Source organism: Felis catus, chromosome B3 (assembly GCF_018350175.1).
Source record: "Felis catus isolate Fca126 chromosome B3, F.catus_Fca126_mat1.0, whole genome shotgun sequence".
NCBI lineage: Eukaryota > Metazoa > Chordata > Mammalia > Carnivora > Felidae > Felis > Felis catus.
In genome coordinates, this window is record NC_058373.1 from 44,527,529 (window position 1) to 44,550,225 (window position 22,697).

General features: G+C 40.1%; 1 long non-coding RNA gene across 1 annotated transcript in view; it reads left to right on the forward strand.

The window, feature by feature from the left end:
* Positions 1 to 21,277, forward strand: part of LOC111560982 — a 126,736-nt gene extending 105,459 nt beyond the window's left edge. Inside the window, exon 3 of the long non-coding RNA XR_006599180.1 lies at positions 19,792 to 21,277. This is a non-coding gene — a long non-coding RNA (uncharacterized LOC111560982). The remainder of the gene's footprint in view (positions 1 to 19,791) is intronic.
* The last annotated feature ends 1,420 nt before the right edge of the window (positions 21,278 to 22,697 follow it).

The window sequence follows — 22,697 nt, forward strand, 5'->3', positions numbered from 1 at the left end:
AGGACATTTTGAAGCTCCCATGAGCATAAATCATGTGAAAGATGCACTGGGTAAGGTGTGGATGTCTGCTACAAGTATTACTTGGTAAAAAAAGGAACTGAGGAGTCTAATGGTTTGTGTTTTAGGGTCATCAGTGGTAGTTCTAATTTCTTGAGCACAAAAGAGTCACATCACATATTTCCTTTGAGAGCAAAATGGAGCTCAGGGTGAGATTACTCAATTACATTACATGAAATTCTGTTCATTTGCTGGACAAGGGTCACAGATTGGCCTCTAAGGTCCTTGGCTGCCAAAGCAGGAGAGAACCATGATCTGATTCAGGGGCGAGCAAACATTTTCTTTAATAAGCAGATAGTGAATATTTTTGGTTTCGTGGGCCACATACCTCTCTGGTGCATTTTCTTGTTTGTTTGTTTGTTTTGATTTTCATGGCCCTTTAAAATCCTTAGCTTGCAGACCTTATGAAAAGTATCTGTGGGCCAGATTTGACCACAATTTGCTGATCTTTGTGAAAGAGATGCTCTCTATCAATGAGCTAACAACAAGTTGCTATAAGGAGACTGTAGTTGTAGAGACTGAAATCATAGAGAAGTGTGTTTAGAAACTCGTCATTGAATCAACATTGCATGGCAGCAGTTCTTAGAGTAGGCAGTTAGCTAGATATGAGCTGGAGGCAAGGGTGGCGGTAAACAGTGGTTTTGTGGCTTTTTGACTTCTGGGGCTGTCAGACCAAGAACAGCAGGTGCAGAGCGTGCACTCTCCTTTCCAGCCTGTGTCCTAGAATAACCTGTAGCTTCATTATAATATATTTACATTGTGGTTTTGACACCACCACCCCCCTCCACCCCCGCTAGGGGAAGACAGCCATGGCACTTCCACAATAACCTGTAGGGCTGAAAACTTCCCCTCCTGACCAGTAGGAGGAGTCCCTTAGATGATTGGAAACAACCTCAATTGGAGACCGCACTAGTTATGACTCATAACTTCTGCAAACATAACAAGAAAAGATACCCCTAACCCCAGTGCAGTTTCCACCTCTGGGCCTGCCTGCTCTCCCATTTTGAGAGTGTACTGTCCTTAATAAACTGCTTTCCACTTGCTACTTTCTGTCCATCTTTATTTGAGAGCAGATCCTCATGTAAATCTTTGACAGGGAATCCAAGAACTGAGACTTCGATTCACACAATGCAGAATCTCCCACCGGTAACACAGTCATATTTTTAAAGGTCATCTGGGGGAAGGATTAGTATCCTCTGTTGAAAACCAGTGAGCCAGACAAGGGTCCTTCTGATTCTGAAACTATATCAGCACCACTCAAGGTGAAAGGCAAGTTATTCTACCTGTCCAAGCCTGTGTTTTCTCCTCTTCTCTAAGATGAGGATAATAGTAAGTGTCCTGCTCACCTTCCAGGGTAATTGGGAGGATCAAATGAATTTCTATATGTGAAATTACCTTGTAAGTGATTCTAACAGTCCTGAGAGTGTTAGTGACTATTTATCAGCTTAGCCGTAGTCAGCTGCTGGTAGTTGGTCTGTGCCCACCATACTCATAAGAAACCTCAGTCTAGTGAGGGAAGAGAGGCAGAAGAGGGCAGTACCTCAACCCACATGCAAAGGCATATGCACAGACCAGCCCTGGTTTCCAAAGGGCTCATGGTTGGTGAGACCAAAATAGCACCAAAGTAACAAAACTAAATATAATATCATTTGTGCTAAAATGACTCACCTAGAGACACCCAGCAACTTAGTTGTAGAGATATATTTGCTGTTGCAACGTACTAACACCTGCCTTTAACTGAGCACTTATTTTAATTTTTTAAAAAATATTTGTCAGATGTTCTGTTAGGGTCTTCACATATTATCTCATTGGATTTCACAGCTGGCCTAGGAAGTAGGTCTTAGTAGCTCCATTTTTTTCAGAAGAGGAAATTGAGACTTGAGTCTTCAGGCAAATATCATATGGCTGGCAAATAATTAGAAGGAGGCTAGCCTGGCAGTTTTCCCGGATGCAGCAAACTTGAAACATAGTTTTAGAGAAAGAGGGCAAAGGCAATCATGTGAAGGTTTGCTGTAGGATCTAGCAAGTGAAATGAGTTTAACTTCCTCTTGTTATGTATACTTCCCAATTCACCGGGTTCTTCTTGGCACCTGATTTGGATCCTTCTGATGCCTTCAGAAGGATGAGCCGGGCAGGCGGTCAGCTTGCAGAGGCCAAATTTGTCACTGTCCTTTGTGCAGTGTACTTAATTTCATGGAAACTGCTGGAGGCTTGGATTCAGGGGTCCTTTAATTTAGGTGGTTCTACCCACCTCTGTTCTTAAGTTATTTTGGAACCTTGGGATGTCCCTGCTTTACTCTAGGCTCAGAGCAGGGTTTTTTTCTCTGCAAATTCAGAACACTGAGCTCACAGGGCCTTTCTACTTGTAAAATATGCTGGATTGCAGTATCCTCAAAAACAGGAGCTGCATTTAACCATGAGGGAGTAATACTTTCTTAGGGAAGTCAGAACACCAAGCATTAGATCCTGGGTCCACAGGAAAATGAAGTGTTCTATAAGTGAATTTTCCAAATAGCTGAGGCTGGCCTTTTGAAACACACAAACTTTGTTGTACATATGTAACTATAGACAGGTATCTTTTCTAAGTTGTGTTGTACTTTTTATTTCTTAAACAGACCATACCAATTATCAGTGATCTTTTCATTTATAGTCCAGCCCATTTTTGTATTGTAAAATTCTCGGGTATATTTATTGAGTTACATGAAGATACTTTCCCTTGCACTAAATAGCTCCTGGATATTATTTTCAGAAAACCTTATATCTGATTTCTGGGGATTTCAGTCTCTCTCATATCATATATTACCTCTTTCCATTGTCTTTATGCTGTTGCTATTAACCTCTCACATGTCTGAGGTTTTTACTTCAAACATGGTCTGAGTTAGCAACCCAGATTACCTTCCTTGTTTGGATGTAAGAGTAAGTAGGATTAAAAGGCAAGTGCAGTGGTTATCCTGTAAATTAGGTGAGCTTTGCAGAGGAACTTTTAGACATCCAGTTTAGCTCTTCTTAGCTTGTTTTGGGGTTCTCAGCTGTGTTATACATAATCAAGCGTGTCTAAAAATAAAACTTTATATTACGGACATTTCTTTGGTTTGGCATATAAATGCCAAATAGCTCTGTAATTTATTCCTTTTCTCACAAGGCAGTGTATCAGTCAGCTAAGGAAGTGTAATTCTTTTAATCTTTTTTTATATTCTCTGTTCTTTTGGTCATACCTCTCATGATTTTAACGTTGTTCCCTGAATCTCCACCATCAACATGCCTCAGTTTCTGGGTTATGTAGAAATAAACATGTTACTCTGTAGACAAATGCCTGTGAAGAAGAGTGTCCTCCTTTGTAATAGTGCCTGAAATGGCAAATGCAGAATTCTTTGGATTTGGCAACTTCTTGTCTTGTCAGTTGCTAACTGATTGCATCATCCTCACTTTCTCTAACCTCTGGGTCATCTTCAAGCCCAAGAACACAGCATATATCTCATTTCCAAACTCAGTTCTTCCCTGAGTGACATGGGGGGACTCTGTAAACAGGTTGAGTTGTGAGTATCATTTATATTCATTAGTGCTAATTATTATGTACATGCAGCCAGAGGCTGAAACACATCTTTTATAAAAGGAAAGAGTGCATAAATAAATGGCTGCTTCTATACATTATGTTGACTCTGGTTTCCCTTTTTCTTCCCTTCATTTCCAGTCTGCTATGATATGATTCACCACCTTTTCCCTCACCCCCCATAGGGGATCTTACTCAGTATTTCTTCCACCTGATTTCTTTTTGAGATGAGGGCAAGGAAGGGTAGAACATAATCACTGATTCCTCTTGTATGTGATCTATTGGCCTTTCCCCCCTTTCTGTTGGTCTCATTATTTTATGTTACCAATACTTTGCATGCCATCAGAATTATGTTGGAAGGGGAGCTGATGAATTCTTCTTTGTAGATCATGGGTCTCAGTGTAGGTGAGGGTGAGTCTGGCCCAACACTGCCTGAGATGGCACTCAAGCCAGAAGTTTTTCAACATGCACATGGTGGCTGGGCCACCAGTAGGATTAGCAGCCCTTCCCACCCAATTAGCAGATGGCAGTTCAGTGGTCAGCACATGAGCAGCATGCCCAAGAGAAAGGGGTCAGCTTTTCGGCCCACCCCTTTTAAAAGGTTGTCAGCCTCTAATCTAAGCCAGTGGTTTAATTACTGCTCCTGTCACCTTTCCAAAGTTCTGTGAACTCTAAGGGTTTGTGTCCACATCTCAGAGGGCTTCTCTTCGCTTTGGAGTTAGTTTCTTATTTCCAGTTGCATTTCTGCTCAACTTGAATCTTTGAGAACAAGAGTCTGATTTGCAACTCTTCATTATGCAGATATCATGATGGCTAAATATGAAATGTTGTGAAAAAAAACGTTAAAGCATATGAAGCCCCTCCTCATCCCTTGAAAAGTCATTGACTAGTAATGGCACCAAATTCTCATATGTTAGTTTGATTTCAGTTTCTTGGTCCAATTGTAATTTCAAAATTAGAAGTTCCAACTCCTCCCCACAGTGAACCACTTATCACAACTGTGTCTCTTAAACTGTGGAAGCACTAAATTTTGATGATATCTACATTAGAGGGAGTTCTGGTACGCACACTGAGGCCTAAACAGAAAATGGGACGTAGTCAGCTAATTCCTTGGAGTAAATTAAAAGATGCATCTATATTTAAAATGGTAAAATCAATAGAACAAAAATACATCTAAGAGTCACTTAAAGCAATGGTGAGTTTTAAAAAATCTATTAAAAAGCACTTAATCGTGTCTTTTTAGGTTTATCTATATTTATAAAGAGCGATTTTTCAATTAACATACATCGGTGTAATTCATTGAACCTGTCGGCGGAGGTTAGAGATGATTTATCCTCCCACTTTCTTTCATTGCATATCTTTGCGCATGCAAGCATTAGTTCAAGAAGTTTATGATTTGGAGAAGATAGATAAGTCAACCTGGGCAGAGTGCCAAGCACAGGCTATATAGAATATGCTGGCAGCCAAGATTGAAGGAGAGCCTGGATAAGAGATGGTACCAGAGTGGGGGTGACCCAAACTCGGGCTGGCAGTTCAGGGATGTGGGCAGGCAGCTTGGGGTTTGGGGACAGGTCATGACATGTAGGAATCTGAAAACTCCTATTTGTGTTCTAGCTTTGTTGTTGATAAGCTATGGGTTCTCGAGCTTGGACATTAACTTTCTAGGCCTCGGTTTTTCACTTTACAAAATGGGAATAACAAAATCTGCCCTATGTTGACTGTGAAAAGGCAGTGAGACCCAGAAATAGAATTGCTTTTAAAATCAACAGTGCCTACTGATCAGGTAGTGTGCCATATTGGCTTAGACTTCTTGCCAAACCAGTTTCCCTAGTCATTTTTTAGATATTATAATGTGAAATATAAGTAAAAGACTATGGGTCAAACTATGTTATACTACTCTTCAAATTTGTTTCATAATGATGAGGGTAAATTATATGGCCATAGCACAGAGAGGTTTGTTGAGGTCTAAGGGATAAAATTCGTTGTCCAGTATCTACCTTATCGTGGAAACAAAAACAAATTTCCAAAAGGTTTTACTGCTTGCCAATTTCTTCTGTTACCCTCACTCTCAAATACAGTGCCATAGAGATCAATGATTTGAACTAACTACAGGTCAAATATATATTTTTTCATATACAATCAGCTGCATCTTGATTTTTTTTTTTAAGCATATCAGAGAACTAAAGAGTTTGTCAAGGCACACTGAAGAGGTAAGAACCTCTTGTATTCTACCTTTTACTTTTGTGGTTTCCAAGTTCTTGCTGGTGTTGGTAAAAGGCTCTGCATTTTGAGACCTTCATGGTTCCTTTTCCCTGCAACCATTTTTATTTGCCCCTCTTCGACCAAATTCCATTGAAAGTCTAGGAAATTTTCCAAGTAACTGCTTGGCTGGAGTATAGCCATTTATGTGGCTGTATTAAAGTGACCGTTTCAAGTTGGCTAACATGAGCACTGAATAAACACATATTGATATTATAGAACAAAATAATATATTAGCACATTGCTCATTTGTGCTCCAATAGTCACCCTGATACTATTCGTCATGTGGGGAGTGACAAACACAATTACACCCGAGTGCTAATAGAGTGGAAGGGCAAAACTGCCTGACCTCGGCATCCCGGGTCGATTTAGATGTTTGATGTCTCATTGAATTAGTATCACAGTGTGAAAGACAAAGCTCAAACTAATGGAAATGAGCCTGGACATGCAATACTGCTGATTGGGCTGACATAATTAGAATAATATTCCACGCAGAGCTAATAACAAGCCGAAGAAATAAATAACCAAGAGATAACCTAATTGCTGCATGCTAAAACGTTCTTTTGAATATGCTAAGGTTAGCATTTTCTATTTACTTATAAAGCACACTGATGGGCTTAAAAGAAAATGGTAGTAAGCGTGGTAGAAGGGATGGACACCAAAATACACTGCCCTCTGAAGGGCCCCTCCCTTACACCTGGTGACTGTTCAGCAGTACATCTTTTTGCAGGCCTACTCTGTGTCAAAGCAAACGTCTGGCAGTGTGAACTAGACATACACCTTGCCTCCAGGAGCTTATGGCCTCAGGGGAGTGATGAGATGTGCATAGAAACAGAGTGAAATCTTGCCATTTGCAACAACGTAGATGACACTGGAGGGTACTATACTAAGCAAAATAAGTCAGTCAGAGAAAGATATATAATTTCACTGATACGCGTAATTTAAGAAACACCACAGATGAATATAGGGGAAGGGAAGGAAAAATAAGATAAAAACAAAGAGGGAGGCAAACCATAAGAGATTTTTAAATACAACGAACAAACTGAGGGTTGCTGGAGGGGAGTTGGGTGGGTGGGGCATGGGCTAAATGAGTGGAGGGCGTTAAGGAGGGCACTTTTTGGGATGAGCCCTGGGTGTCCTATGTAAGAGATGAATCGCTGAGTTCTACTCCTGTAGAACTGTATGTTACTAACTGTACGTTAACTAACTTGAATTAAAAGAGAGAGAGAGAGAGAGAGAGAGAGAGAGAGAGAGAGAGAGAGAAAAGAAAGAAGGAAAGAAAGAAAGAGAAAGAAAGAAAGAAAGAAAGAAAGAAAGAAAGAAAGAAAGAAAGAGAAAGAAACAAACAGAGTGAGCAGCGGTCTGTGGGAGAAGACAGAGCCCGGGGAAGGTTAAGGAAATTCTGCTGCAGGAGATTTCACTTGCAACATATTTGCAGATTCTGTAGCCTAAAGATGCAGATAGAAAGTGCAGTAATTTACCGAGGTAACACTCTGGTTTCTTAACTGGGTACCTGAGGAAGATTCCAATTCATCATAGATTTCCAGTATCCCAAGGAAGAAAGGCCTTATTAGGATTGGTTTGCCAAATCTTTGCTTATGCTTGAGGTGTACTACTCAAAATCCCTTCGATTTGTGTTGATTTTTATACTTTTCACGGTAGTTTCATCTACAGTTTAGTGCTCAGCTCCTGCAAGTTCTAAGGCAAAGAGGCATGCCCTGTTTACCTAATTGTAAGCATCCAAAAGGGAACAGGGAGGTGCAAGAAAACTCTCAAAAGTAGAATTCTCCGACCTCATGGAAATGAGAGCTCACATGTATTTATTTTGGTTCATTGTTGTATCACCAGTGCTGAGAACGCTGCCTAGTACATAACAGGTGCTGAATAAATATTTGTTGAATGAATGCCTATGTACTTTACCTTGATTATCTCATTTAAACCTTCCAGATATTCAGAGATGGAGCTATTAATAGCTCCATTTTACACATGAGGAAATCAGGGTGTGGGTAGGTAAAGTCACTTGCCCCAGGTCACACAGCTAAGAATTGGTGCAGCCCTTTCTTACCCACAGCCTGTGGGAACTGTGGATACAGATTCTTTTGAGGAATTTGGTTATGAAAGGAAAGAGAGAAAACAGGTTTTAGGTTGAGCTGGAGACCAGTACTTGAGATAGTTTCTTCTCTATGAATAGAAATCTATTCATAGTATCCCTATCAAGTCTCATGGACAGTCAGATGCAGAACTGGTGAATTTACTACCTTTAACAAACAGGAAACCTGAGAAAAAATAATTAAGTGCCCACACAACTAGCAAGTGGCAAAATAGGGCTAAACATTAGGATTTCCAAGGCTTGCTTACCATCTCAGTGTTACTTTTGTATCCTTGGGTTGTATCCCGTCAAGTTTCAAGTTATATTTTAGTAATATTTTCATACAAAGTGACCAGGCAGCATGGAATAATGAAAAGAAGACAGATACAAGAATTCAGAATTATGTTCATCCTGGTCTCAGCTTTGCCGTTGATTGGCTGTGTGACCTTAGGTAAATCTCTTCGGCTTTCTGGGCTAATCTCTTCCAATCTCTTTTAAAATCCTAATGGCCAGTGGAGTATTTTTGAGTTATCGACTGTTTCAAATGATTCCCAGTCCAGCTTCTTGTGTTCACTTCTTGTGAAATCTCCAAGTTCCTTAGCAGTGTTTCTTAAACTCTTTTGGTCTATGGTCCACCATCAACTGAATCACCTAAACCACTGTTTTTATAGTAAAGACATCCCTTAAGACACCTTGCCAAGCAAAAGAGTTAAAATGGCATAGACTTCTGTGAGAATGTGATGGGTTAACATGTAGGTTTGTGAAATACTGAATGAAAGTTATTCATAGGTGTCACTCACTCACTGATTCTTTACATTAAACCTTGGAATGTCTCATGTGAGCCAGGGGTGGTGTCACTTACCTGTCCAGATGTTATAAGAGGTCAGCCAGACTGTGGCTTCCTGGTAGGTTATAGACATTATTTTAAGAATGATGGCCCAAAGTGAGACATGATAGAGACATTCTTTAAATTGCTATAGTAAAGTTGCTCATGTGAAAGAGGATGATGAAGAAAGAGGATGATGAAGAAGAGGATGATAAAGATTTTTTTTATAAGACATTGTTAATATTTTGGCTAATTAAATCTTATTAAACAATGAAAAAGCTAAGCAGTTGAGTTTTAGTGCAATAAAACTTGAAATGGTGAGCTCATTTATGTTTGATTTTAAGATATGACAGTATACTTATGAGGTCCATGGAGAATAGGTTAACTACAGTCAGGTCCTTGAAGGGAAAAGAACTTTGGGGATTCCATGTCTATGCAGGTATTCTTTTATTAAAGCAGTATCAAAATGTTCAAGACTGGCTGTTTTTCCTTTGTTTATAACTATTGACATTGTGTTAGTTCAAATTTTCATCATTTCTCACTTGGATTATGCTGATAGCTCCCTAACTAGTTTCTCTTTCTTGTCTTAATACCCTTTCGAGGCTGCCGTTGTTCTCAGGGTTGGTCTGACTTTAGATGAGAAGCAGTGCCCATGTGAACTGTGTTCAGCACCCTTCACTCTTGTCTCTTAATCCTTCCCTTTGGCATCCTTTGCTGTAACATTATAGAATTGCCTGGAGTTCCTTGAATAAACCATTTTCTCTTCCCACTCCAAGTCTGTGCCTGTACTGTTCCCCTTATCAGGGAGGTCTTCCTTTCTTTCCTTCCTGACTTACTCCTCCTGATTCTTCAAGACTCAATCCAATAGTCATTTTCTCCAAGAAGGTAGACTAGGTCTCAGAAACCCTTTCTGGATTCCTTTCTAAAGGAACCTGGACTTAGGACTGGTTATTACAGGTCTGTCTTTCCCATGACATCCAAGGGCATGGGTAAACAGCAGGTTCTAGAGTCAGGCAGCCTGTGTTAGAAGGGCAGCTCCTTCATTTCCTAAATGTGTCTTCACATAAGTTACTTAACAGCTCTGTGCTGCAGTTTCCTCATCTGTGAAACAGGGATAATAATAGTACCTATTTCTTAGGGGTATTGTGAGGATTACATGTGTACAATTCTTGAAACAGTGTCTGACAAGTAACACACGCTAAGTATTAGTGGTAGTAGTGGTAGTGATAGATGTAAAATAATTTAGAACAGTGCCTGGCATGTAGTAACTGTTAAATTAATTGTTAGTGATGATGATGGTGATGATTAGGTTCACAAGGCAAGGTTGGCTTGAAGGGTAGGAACTCAGAATGTAGAGGTTTGAGGTGTCATTGAGACGTGTCATTAGGAGATTGAATGGTGTGACTCCTACACTGAAGGAGGCAATTGTTTACTGCATTCCTGGTTCAGATGCCTAGAATCTCAGCTCAGGATAGTTAATTCAGCTTTGCCCTGGAGATGCTTCTTGGCAAAGAGCTTAATTCCAGATCTGTATAAGATGGCAGCAACAAATGTGATTCATGGCTCACTGGCCGACCTTGGCAGTGACTGATAAAGTAAATATTTAAAAGGCAATCCCCCCAACTCCCCCTGCTGCCCCTGGTAAGAAGTGATATTGGTGTTGGAAAGTGGGGGCAGGGAGTATGATACTCTGGATGAAACCTGCTTTTTGTGATATGGAAGATGTTCTCAGTGTAAAATTGCTCAGTGAATTAAACCCGAGGACTGCCTATTTCCCATGTTACTCTGGGGTTCCCTAAACAGTTCTGGAACCTGGAATGTCTGAGTACATGACCTTCAAAATAAGAAAGGCTTGCCTGAAGTTCCTCTCCCTCTTTTCAGGTGAAGTTGTTTTTGTTTTCTTGCCATAGTTTTCATTATCTTTCTTTAAAAAGATGACGATGAGTGTCCCTTTTGTGTGTGTGGGTATGTGCACATTCCTACATAGGAAAGCACATTATTTCTTTTTATTAAGGGTTAAAGGCTTTCGTTCAGTTTGTTACCAGTTGATCCTGAGATAGAGCAATGCAGAGCCAGCAATGGCCACATGTGTTTTGTTAGCAGGGGTATTTCTTTGCAATTGCTCTTCTGACCAGTTACCTAAACAGGTGTATTCACAAGAGGGAGTGGAAAGCCAAGGGTAGGAAATGCAAAAGCCTGTTGCCAATCACAGTAGAATCCAACCAGTAATGAAAAGCAGTACTACTTACTGTACTTAGTTCTTCAACCAAATTGGTCCTGTACTTAATGTACTTGTGGAGTAGGCCATTTTTGGTAGCCAAGGTTAAAGGACAACCCAGTCATTTGCAAGTTAAGCCTCTGAGTGGCCTGAAGGATTCTTCCCCAGAGTTACTACAAAGGGTTTTCAGAACTCAAAGCTTGCCCACACATTTGAACTAAACCAAATACTGAAACAGCTCTCTAATTGCTTCTGCCTAAGATCATCAAACTGAAAAAAAAAAAAAACAAAAACAAACCAATGAATTTATTAGACTCCTTAAGTGACATGTGTGTTTAGAAACCTTATTGTAGAAGCTGAAAATATATCTGGGAAGGTATCTTTTGACCTTTGAGTCATTGAGGTATTGAAAAGATGCTAAACCAATAGTAGGGAAGGGGTGGCAAAAAAAAAAGGATGAAAAAATAATTAATTCTAATATTCTGACCTGACCTTCATCCATACTGGACTTCCAAAAGCCACAAAGGAAGCCCTGCCTCTGTTTTATTCAAAAGAAGAATTATAATTTTAGTGCTTTCTACTTTGGCTATACAATCCATTATTTTTATTGTTCAAATGCTTTTATGGAAAGCTTATTGTGTGCAGAGCACTAGCTACTGTAAGTGTGTAAGAGATGACAATATGCACAGCATATGTGTAGTGTGTGAGGTGACCCCTGGATTGTGCAGCCCCAAATTTCTTTTTTTCATATTGTTTCTTAATTGGTACAAACTTGGGAGGGGTAACAGACCCCTTACTCGTTACATTTTAATCTAGTTGTGGAATGATAGAAAATACATCAAAATGTTTATGTGGAAGCTTGAAAAATTTGAAATCTCTTGGTAAACTAATTTCCACTGACTGCACTTAAGAAGGAATGGGTAGGCCACCAACTTTTAACCTGAGACTCAATATATCTTGGGAATAAGACATATGAAACAGCATCATCACTGTAGATTAAACAAAGCAATTTTATGTATCCGAGCTTGGTTTCCCATCTTCCCCAGAATTTTCTTGTTGATAGGAACCAGAGCTGATGAACAACTAAGTCATGTTAAAATAATATCAACTGATGATGAAAATATGAGCCATCTGCGATTGTCTTCTTCATATGATGGAGATACCTTGAATGATCAGGGGTTGGGGTTCTTATTTTGATACCAAGATGTATTGCAAATTCACAAAGAATAGTGAGATTGCAGCAAAAGACGCTAGGAAATTCTGTTTAGGATCAGGCACATCGAAATTTTGTAGGGTGTAAGTCTATCATTATGGACACTGATTATGGTAAATTTGGGACTTTTGTAGGCTAGAGATTTCTACTATTAGAATGCAAAATAAACCAGCTTTTACTCTTACGGAATGGAAATTCTCCTATTGGTCATATGTATAGAAGGCATGAATGAAATAATATGAGTGACAACTGTAGTGTTGTTGGGCATTTATGTTTTACGTGATACTAAAGCACATCTCCATTGTGTGCTGGCTACTCTGCCTTGAATTGTCTCTCAACTCTTAATAACGGTGCTTTCCATTGTTGGACACTTACTGTGTGTCACTGTTACAAATTTTACAAACATTATCTCATTGAATCTTGACCACAAGGTCAAGTCAGACAGTAAGTGGCAGAGCTGATTTTAAACTCAGATCCCATCTGAGTCCCAAATGACTGTTTTTAGTTTGAACATAGAAGACATATGTCAGAAGCCCTGTGCAAGTCCCAGGAGACACTACCATTCCCATAGAATTCCATGGTCCATCTCAGTATACGTGTTACTGGCCAGTGGTCCTGCTTGCACATCATTTGTTTACTCTGAAAGCCTGGGAAATGTGTATGTTGAGATCTGCTTTGCATTGACCCCATATCTCTTCCCTCTCCGTACTTGGAGTCCTTTGTCATTCATTTCTTACTCCTGCCTCTGCAGACAGGCCTGAACAGAGGAGGTGTACATGGACTCCTAGTTCAATTCAGCATCAACCAGCACTAGGTTAGTGCTGCTTGGACTAGTCTCATTGCCAATATCTCACCCTGTCCCATGGTTTGGGTAAATGGGTGCCTGCTATATGATAAGGCCCTCGTGCTTGCTCAGGGACTGTCTGTAAGCCATCACTGGCACACATTGGTGTTCTCTGCCTGCCTTCAGGGCCTACTCCTTCATCCTTTCTGTTGCTAAGGCTTACCTGGACTTCCCTCTGTTTTCTGTGATTATCCTTTCATTCTGAGTTCTGCCTTTCTGATGGCGCAATACCCATGGTGTGTCTTTTACTCCCTGGTACCCATGGACACAGCCAGCTTTCAGCCTCAGCTTCTTTACTTTGTGCTTTCTCTCAGTGAGTTACTATTCTGTGCCCAGTCACACTATTAAACAGTAAGAGTTGTGGATACCACATGGATGATAGTAATGATTGACCAGCATGCTATTTCCATCCCCACCCACAGTGTTTGGCATTTGTTGGGCACTGTTATTACATAGTTACTGAACATGTGAAATATTTAGTGCCATAAATTGTGTGCTTGACACTTGATAGTTTTACATAATTTATCTTTTATCTTTTTTAATTGAAGTAGTAGTTTATATCCATTAAAATGCTCAATTCTGAAGTGTACAATTTGATGAATTTTGATACCTCTGTAACCAACACTCTTATATACAGAATTTCTAGCACCACAAGTTGTCTTATATCCTTCCCAGTCAGTCCCTGAACTCTTCCTAAAGGCAACCACAGTTCTCATATCTTTAGATGTAGTTTGGTTTTGCCTATTATTGAACTTCACATGTGAGTGCATGTGTGTGTGTGTGTTCCTGGTCGATAGGAGATGGAGTGTGACTGTTAGTCAGTGAGGTCTTCATGGAGGGAGGAAACAGGGACTACTTACCTAAGAAGATTTAGAACGCAGTTTCTGGAGAGAGGCAGCTCAGGTTACAATCTCAGCCCAGCTACCAACTAGCTTTGTAATCTGGGGGAGTTATGTGATTTTTTTCTAAGGTTCAGTTTTCTCATCTAAAAAACAGAGATTTGGGGAGTGACCTCATAGGGTGGTTATAGGTGTTAGACCAGAGAATGTATGTGAAGTACTTAGCTCATGCCTGGCATGCGATACAGTAAATATTACAACAGCTTCTCCTCTTCTTTCTGGTTCAATGAGATCGTTTGTATGTCAGGCACATTACTAGGAGCTCACTGTTATCACATTTAGAACTTTCACCAATACTGAGCAGTCAGCGCTGTCATACCCGTTTTGCTGTTGATACAACCGAGCGCTAGAGAGGTGAGTGATTTGTCCAATGTCACAAGGTAATAAATGGCACCCTCCAGAATCCAGGTGAGATCTGTGAAATTCTGAGCCCAGTTTTTCCCTACTTTGATACTTGACCTCCCAAGAGGGCCCTTAAGCTGTGCTTCCACGGAGTTGTAGGGAATGATATTACAGAAAGGAATAATAATAATAGAAATTGCTAGTAATTGGGCTTGCTGGTTGGCAGGTATTGTGGCAGTCCCTTCCCATGCAGCCTCACTGATCCTGACAAGGACCCTCCAAGCTGAGCACATCACAAATCCCCTTTTGTGTAATAGGAAATTGGGACTTGGGTTGGGTAAGTGAGTGTCCCAGTGTTACCCAGTTTGATGGGGGGGGGGGCAGATCCAGGAATTTTTGTATGTGAGGAAATAGGGATTGCTCTTATGATATGATAGATTTGGATGGACCCTAGAGATGAAAAACTTGGCTTAAAGGCCCATTCCAGTATTCAGAGAAGTGATCGGGATAAATAATTGTGAGGATGGACACAATGAAATGAGACAATTGTCTATTAATTCCAAAGATCCTCCCCCTCTCTCTTTTTTTGTAATAGGTTTGCTATGATAATCAGCAGGTATGAATTCCAGTTCTGCCACTTACTGGCTATATAACCTTGTAGAAAATACATTACTTCTCAAAGTTTCTTCACTGGTTGAAACGTGGTCAAAATACGCCTATTCCACAGAATTGATAGATACTAAATTCACCACTAAATGCAACATCTGTGTCATCCTGCAGAACACCTGGCAGGTGTTACAACTGGCTGATAGTTATGACTGTTACATCACCCTCATCTTGTAAAGCACAAAGGAGAGAGAGGAGGTGAGGTGGATTACAACTTATCAACAGGGAGCTGTACCTACCATTGGTAATGGGGGAATGTTGGAGAGGAGAAATGTTTTAAGAAGGTTCAGATTGGGCAAGGGTGGGAAGAAGGGTTTCACTTTGGATACAGAACTGTTAGAACTAATAGTTGCAAGTAGAGATTGGAGAAACTTATTTTCATACATGTAGCAATCAAATCCGTGTGAATAGATGGGTTATTTGCAGGAATAAGTTAAAGAAGGTGAGATAGAATGCATAGGGCTGAGTAGCATGTGGTCATTAGATTGCGTGGTGTGTGTGTGTGTGTGTGTGTGTGTACACATGCACACACATGTGCATGCACGCACATGACGGCAAAGTAGGGGGTTATGTTTCTTGTAATAAATGCTGTGGAACAAGCACTGGCACTTCAGATCAAGGACGTTTTTCCTTTTCTAATAGCTTTAAATAATTGCTACAGAACAGGCGAACAAAGTAAGATAAATTTTGCATTTAGCATATGTGGAAATATTATGAATAGTTGCAGACTCAATTCACTTTGATGCCCTTTGACAATCTGATAATTTTTGCAAAGATGTACTTAAAATGCTGTTTCATGCAAAGTTTGGATATTTTTCCCTTGTTTAAAAAATACACGACATCATTAATTTGAAGGCCTGTATATTAATTTTGCTGAGAGCACCGTTTATTTCTCTTTCCTCCCACTTTGTTTAAAGTCGGTTGTTGACAACTCTCAAGCGTGTCAAACTCTCATCGCCAATAATTGCTTAAGGACCCCTAACTTCTACAAATGTTGGTTCCAGCTCCAAACCCCATGCTAGCCCTGGAAGAAAAAAAAAAAGAGAGGGAGGAAGAAAGAACTTCTTCTGATGAATTTTTGATTTTCCTTCTTAACAAAGAAATGTCTGAGATTCAAAGCAATAGCTTAAAGTGATATTATAAAATAGAATATGGAGTGCACTGTTCTGAATGACTCTTTGCTTTTAATGTGGGGCTGAAAAATTGTCAGTGCCTTTTTTGATTAGATGGGATTTTTTTTTGTTCTTGATCTAAGAATTGAGGAGAAAAACATGCTACTTGCATTTGAATATGGCATGAGCAGAACTGTAATGTATTGGAGATAAAGTAATAGCAGCAATGCCTTAAGGCAGCACCTGTATCTCCGGGTCAGCGCCATCTCTCTTTAGATCGCTGCTGTGCCACTCTTTCTGTGGCTGCTTTATTAGGCCTAATTAGGCGGGCTGTCACTTTTATTGGTGATGGGAAAGGAAGATAAGTAGATCACTTGTGTCATCTATCTCTATCCGGACGTGTCTAAAAAGTCTAAAGTGATTGCTGTAGGCCACAAATATATACCACAAGAGGGAGAGGGAGCAGAAAAAAAAAATAACACCCAGAACTGTAATAAAAAAAGAAAAGAAAAGAAAAAAAACCTCTAGAAATGTCTTACCTTTGGCACTGCTGTGTATAATTTCAAACCCACAGAGAAGAGCTTGTGAAACATCCTGGAAGCCCTTTTGTTGTGAGGGAGAAGGTTGTCTAATGGATTTTTTGATAGCTGAATGGAGTAGGGAGGGGGAAAATGCTTCCTACTTGGGTGTCTAGCAATGGGTTCTCAAGAAAAAGTTGATTGTAACAAGAATTCCACATATGGTATTGCTGCACAGTAGAGTCACAATTAAGAATCCCAGAGCTGTGATTTTTTTGTGCACATGTGCTCGTGTGTGTGTGTGTGTGTGTGTGTGTGTGTGTGTGTGTGGTGATTTAATAGTGGCAGGGAGAGGGTTTCTGAAACTTTTAGTAACTGGGTTCTATATGGGAACAAGTAGTTCCTCTCATTTGCCTGTAAAAATAGTGCCAATAAAGATAAATAGCCCAGAGGATATTGGTAACGTTCTCTTCAGCTGTCGGCAACTGCCTGAGGCTTTCAGAAAGTGACTTCTTTTCTTCTAGAAAGGATTCTTTACCTAACTGGGCATTTCTGATATGGACTGGAAAACCCAGCTTTTTTCCAAATATTAGCTCTCTGATCTCTCACCCATCTGGTTGTGGGGTGAGCTGAGGCTACTGGCTCTTGATTGTGGTGATTTTGACTCTGAATGGAATCCCTTTGTCCAATCACATTTCTTTAGAGAGGTGATAAATTATACATACATACATACATACATACATACATACATACTTTACTAAGTATGTACCAAGACCTTGAAAAATCATGATGTTTGTTGCTTTCTTAATTGCTGTGACTGAATCGGCTTTTCAGTGTCAGATGAGAACTTTAATTTCTTCTTTTATGTGGAAAATAATGACCCTCATAAAATAATTTAAAAGATAATTATGAAGTACCTCTCAGTGATACACAATACCAAGATGTTTGGGTACTCAGTCAGAATTTTTATTCATCACTTTGATATTTATTATACACATAATCAAATATATGGATTGACCAAGTAGAATTTATTTTTCAAAGTACAGACTTCTTTACACTTTCTATTCTGGGAAGACAGAAAGTATTATAATTGGGAACCTGCATTGGAAGGGCAAGGTAATATCAACTGATGCTAGTCAGTGGGTTGGTAGACTTCATGATTTTTTTTTAATATCACTTTAATCCATCACATAAAATAACGGCATTTTGTAGCACCCACTATGTACCAGGCACTTTGCTAAGTGCTTTACATACATTACTTCATTTTAGTTTGATCAAACCCTCTAAAGTAGACATTACCCATTTTACAGATGAGAAAACTGAGACTGTGAGCCATCAAGTAACTTTCCCAAGTCCACACAGCAAGTAAATGGAAGAGCTAGAATTCAAACACGTCTGTTTGATTGTACCGTCTGAACTCTTAACTACAGTTAGGCTCAGTCTCCGACTTCTGCATGTTGCTCATGAGAATGTTTTGCTTTTTTGAGAAAAGAAAACAACTCCTGGACTCAAGGAATTTTAGGTTAGAAGGAACTTTTATTACTGATTTTGTTGAGTTGATTGAATTGCCTTAGACTATGATGGTTGGACTTAGGAACAACTTCTATTGTGATCTTTGACTTAGAATGTTCAGCACCACTTGTAAATAATTTGGATTCATTTTGTCTGACATAAATGGAAATAGAAACATTTGTCACTTGAGGCTGAAAGTCTGTCCCTAAGCCAAGTTAGGAATTGAAGGGCACCAAAAGCCTGTTTGACCAAAATACTGCCTCCCTTAATCCCATCAGTTTACTGGATAAATAAGAGTTTTAAAGCATTTATAGAATGATTGCCATATGCCATGCAGGCCCATATATTATTTAATCCTTTCAATGATTCTGAGATTGGGGTATTCATGCTCTCAATCTCTCTCTCTCTCTCTCTCTCTCTCTTTTTTAATTTACATCCAAATTAGCGTAACAATGATTTCAGGAGTAGGTTCCTTAGTGCCCCCTACCCATTTAGCCCATCCCCCCTCCTACAACCCCTCCAGAAGTAGCCCTGTTTGTTCTCCATATTTATGAGTCTCTTCTCTTTTGTCCACCTCCCTGTTTTTATATTATTTTTGTTTCCCTTCCCTTTTGTTCATCTGTTTTGTCTCTTGAAGTCCTCACATGAGTGAAGGCATATGATTTTTGTCTTTCTCTGACTAATTTCACTTAGCATAATACCCTCCAGTTCCATCCACGTAGTTGGATACACACACACACACACACACACACACACACACACACACACACTCATACATACATACATACATACATACATACATACATACATATACACCACATCTTCTTTATCCATTCATCCATCTATGGACATTTGGGCTCTTTCCATACTTTGGCTATTGTTGATAGTGCTGCTATAAACATGGGGTGCATGTGTCCCTTTGAAACATCCTCTCTTTTTTTAAACAGATAAAGAGCAGAAGTCTTTTTTGTTCTCTAGGAAAAGGACTTCTGATGGGCAAAAAGAAAATGTTGCATCGCCTGAAACTTCAGGGGAGGCATGGCAGTGGGGTTACACTTTTGGCACTTGAAATGTTAGAAGAGGACTGTGATCGTCTGGAAAAACGGGATCTCCCATTTGAGAGTGATAAAATGGGACGGTAGTGGAAGGACTTAGCCTCTTGCTGCTATCAGTTTTTGTCAGTTGGTACAATGTATGGTGCACCCAGGGAGGGCATCGTTTAGGAGCTGTTTGCTAGATCCAAGCAAATTTGTCTTCTTGTTCTCTCCAATTCTACTTTTTAAAAATGTTTTATTTTTATTTTTGAGAGAAAGAGAAATAGGATATGAGCGGGGGAGGGTCAGAGAACGGGAGACACACTCTGAAGCAGGCTCTAGCCTCTGACCTCTCAGCACAGAACCTGACATAGGGCCTGAACTCAGACTGGGAGATCATGACCTGAGCCAAAATTGTACGCTTAACCAACTGAGCCACCCAGGCCAACATCTGACATACTGCCACTCTCCTTTCCTGATGTCATGGCAGACATGGACAGTTTGTTAGAGTATCTAGATTTACAAGGCCGTAAGTCAATATCAGAATCTCAACACATTGCTTCAGGTAGTTATTACCAGTTGGCACACAACTTGAGACTTACTTGTCAACCCTGGGTTAATGGGGCTAACTCCTAACTCTTCTCTCTTCTAGCTGTTGGCAGGAACTGAGGCAAGCATTCGTCTCTCTGAGCCTCAACTACCATCCATAAAGAAGAGGTACTGCCTAACCCATGAACTCAAAATTCACAGGAGTATCAAATGGGTTTTATAGTAAATCAGAAATCTCATTTTCAATGTAAGGAGATCTTATTTTTACCGAAATTGACTATTTTGACAAAACCACAGTCTTATTAGTCCAGTTACTCAAAGTAGTATTCATGTTGATTTCTCTGTTTGCTTCACTTTCCTACATCCAACTGTTCTCCAAATTCTGTTGATTTTTCTTTTTAAACAGTTCTTGAGTCCTCCCCCTTTCTTCCCAGGTACACTGGGATGGAGTCTGTGCCCTCATTATGGGCCTTTTAGGTAACTGGCCTTTCTACCGCTAGTCCCCTCAGCTTCTAGTCTATTCACTGCTACTCTGTGGCCAGAGTGACCTCTTCAGACAAGTCATGTTTCTCTCTTTATGTTCCCCGTGGGTCTTCCACACTCACCATAACAAAGCCTAAACTCCCTAATCTGGCACACGTGGCCCTTTATTTCCCTACTCCTTCCATGTCCTTGGTACACCTTGCTCTGCTCATCATTCTCTCAATCTCCAGACTCTTTTATGACATGGTGTCTTTCCTTAGGTTATGCCATTCACTGTCCTTGTTCACTTGCCAAACTCAGACTGCACCTCTTGGGGCCCAATTAAGTGTTTCATGGTAGGGCCTCTGGAGACACTGTGGAAAGAGAAACTTTTCTGCAGGTGGCATGTGTGTCTCCAGGTCTGGTGGTGGCATTCTCTGAAACTAAGGAGTGAGCCACAGGGGACAAAAGGGCTCCCAAGATGGAGGCAGGTGGCAGCCTTTAGTTATAAATACTCACAGGCCAATACTGTGGTTTCTTCAGGTAAAGATGCTCAGATCTCAGAAGGACCTGAAAGAAGGAAGGGAGGGAACTGATTGTATAGATTTAAAATTTTTGCAAAATCCTTGCCTGCCCTATTCAACTAGAAACATCATCCTTTATGCACACCTGAGACTCTGGGAGCATGACAGGACTTCTGCTGTCTCTGTCTGCCCAGGCCCCCCAGCAGGTGCTTGAGTGTTACTCCCTCCCCTTCTTCCTCCTTTTCCTCCACTTCTGTATCCACCTCATCCCCTGTAATCAATAATTCTTATGACATTTTTAAATTTACAAAACACTTGCAGATACATCATTTCATCTGCGTAACAACCTCGTGAAGTACATTGATCTTATATCTCAGTTTTAGAGATGAGTAAATTGAGGCCCAGAGAAGTTCAATTACTTGTTTAAAGTCAACGTAGTTAGTAGATTATAGAACTGGGATTTAAACTAAGTCTTCAACTCTAAATCTCAGAGTTGTGTTGTTTGTTTTTATAAAGTGTTGTGACATTGATATTTAATTTGGAACTATGTTTCCATTTGTAGCATCTTTCTTGGTATTAAAATATGCTGTTTTACAAACCCTCTTCAAGCATCTTGCTTTGATTGCTCTAGATAAAAGTCATTTTGGGTGCCTGCATGATATCCTGTATCATAAATTACCAGTATCATTGTACTTCTTCCATGTGTTATAAGTCTGTCTTTGTGTTGATCTCCCAAGGACTGTGAACAACAATGAGGCAGGGCTAATCACATATCAGGTCCAAGCATACAGGCTTGGTGCAGAATAACCATGTGATCAAAGTTTGTTAAATGAGTGAATGATTGATGATAAAAACTAACTTTTATTGAATCCTTAATATCACTAGCCACTTTACTTTCTCTTTCTATACATTAACTCCTTTAATTTAAGTTAATTACTACAAAAACTCTACTGGGCCTGTACTATTATGATTCCCATTTTACAGCTTGGTAAACAGAGGTTTGAGAGGTATGATTCCCATGTTACAGCTTGGTGTGAGAGAGGTTAAGTAACTTGCTAATGGTCATCCAGCAACTAGTAAGTGGTAGAGCCAAGATGTGAGTCCAGGACATATCCTGCATATTTAACCTGAGGCTCTACTGCCCCATCTAGTGAATGAGTAACATCCACACCAAGGTGTGTGATGAAAGGGAAGTGCTTTGACATCGTACCTGAGTCCCAACTCCGCCCTTAACCAGCTGAGAAGCTTCAAGTAAGGCACTTAATAACTTCTGTGTGTCTCAGTTTCTTCCTGTAAACCAGGTGATAATGTATGCTTCATAGGTTAGTTGTGAGGATCAAACTCTGTGATGGCTGGGACGTTTTGTAGTTCTAAACAACTCTCTAGAATTTTGCCAATGACATTATTGCTCTGGTTGTCACGAGGCTGACAACAGTCCCTGCTGGTGAGCTACAGGTCTCCTGTGTGTTTTGCTTAAGGCTGGCCCTCCAGAAGTTTCCCCAGCACTGCGTTGAGTCCAGCAGGGAGCCAGTGCCCCCCTGGACTTATCAATTAGCTGTGGAGGGGGTGTTGCTAATTATTCTTTAGCTCCAGGGTGAGCCAACACATTTCATCTTTATCTTCTCAAAAGAAAAAAAAAATCTCTTTTGACCTTTGGTGAAATAATCAGAATTCTTGACATTTTTTGCCTTTTGCAAGAGAAGTAGCTTAGCCATGCCCCTTCTTCCAATTCCTCAACTACATTCTTTATTTGTGTCTTTTTCTTTTCTTCGGTTGCTTACAGACAACATAGAGCAGAGATGATATAACAATGTGAAAATCAGTTGTTCTGTAAACTTCCTTTTCAGTTTCCTCTGGACAGCAAGATTTTTCTGGCTTCTTGCCTAGTGTAAAAAGGTTAAACTTGTGAGCTGTGTGGTCAGATTTGCCTGGGTTCAAGTCCCAGCTCTACACCTTCACCATTGTGTAGAGCTTGATGAGCCACCTAGCTCCTCCAAGCCTCAGTTTCCACATCTGTGTAAAG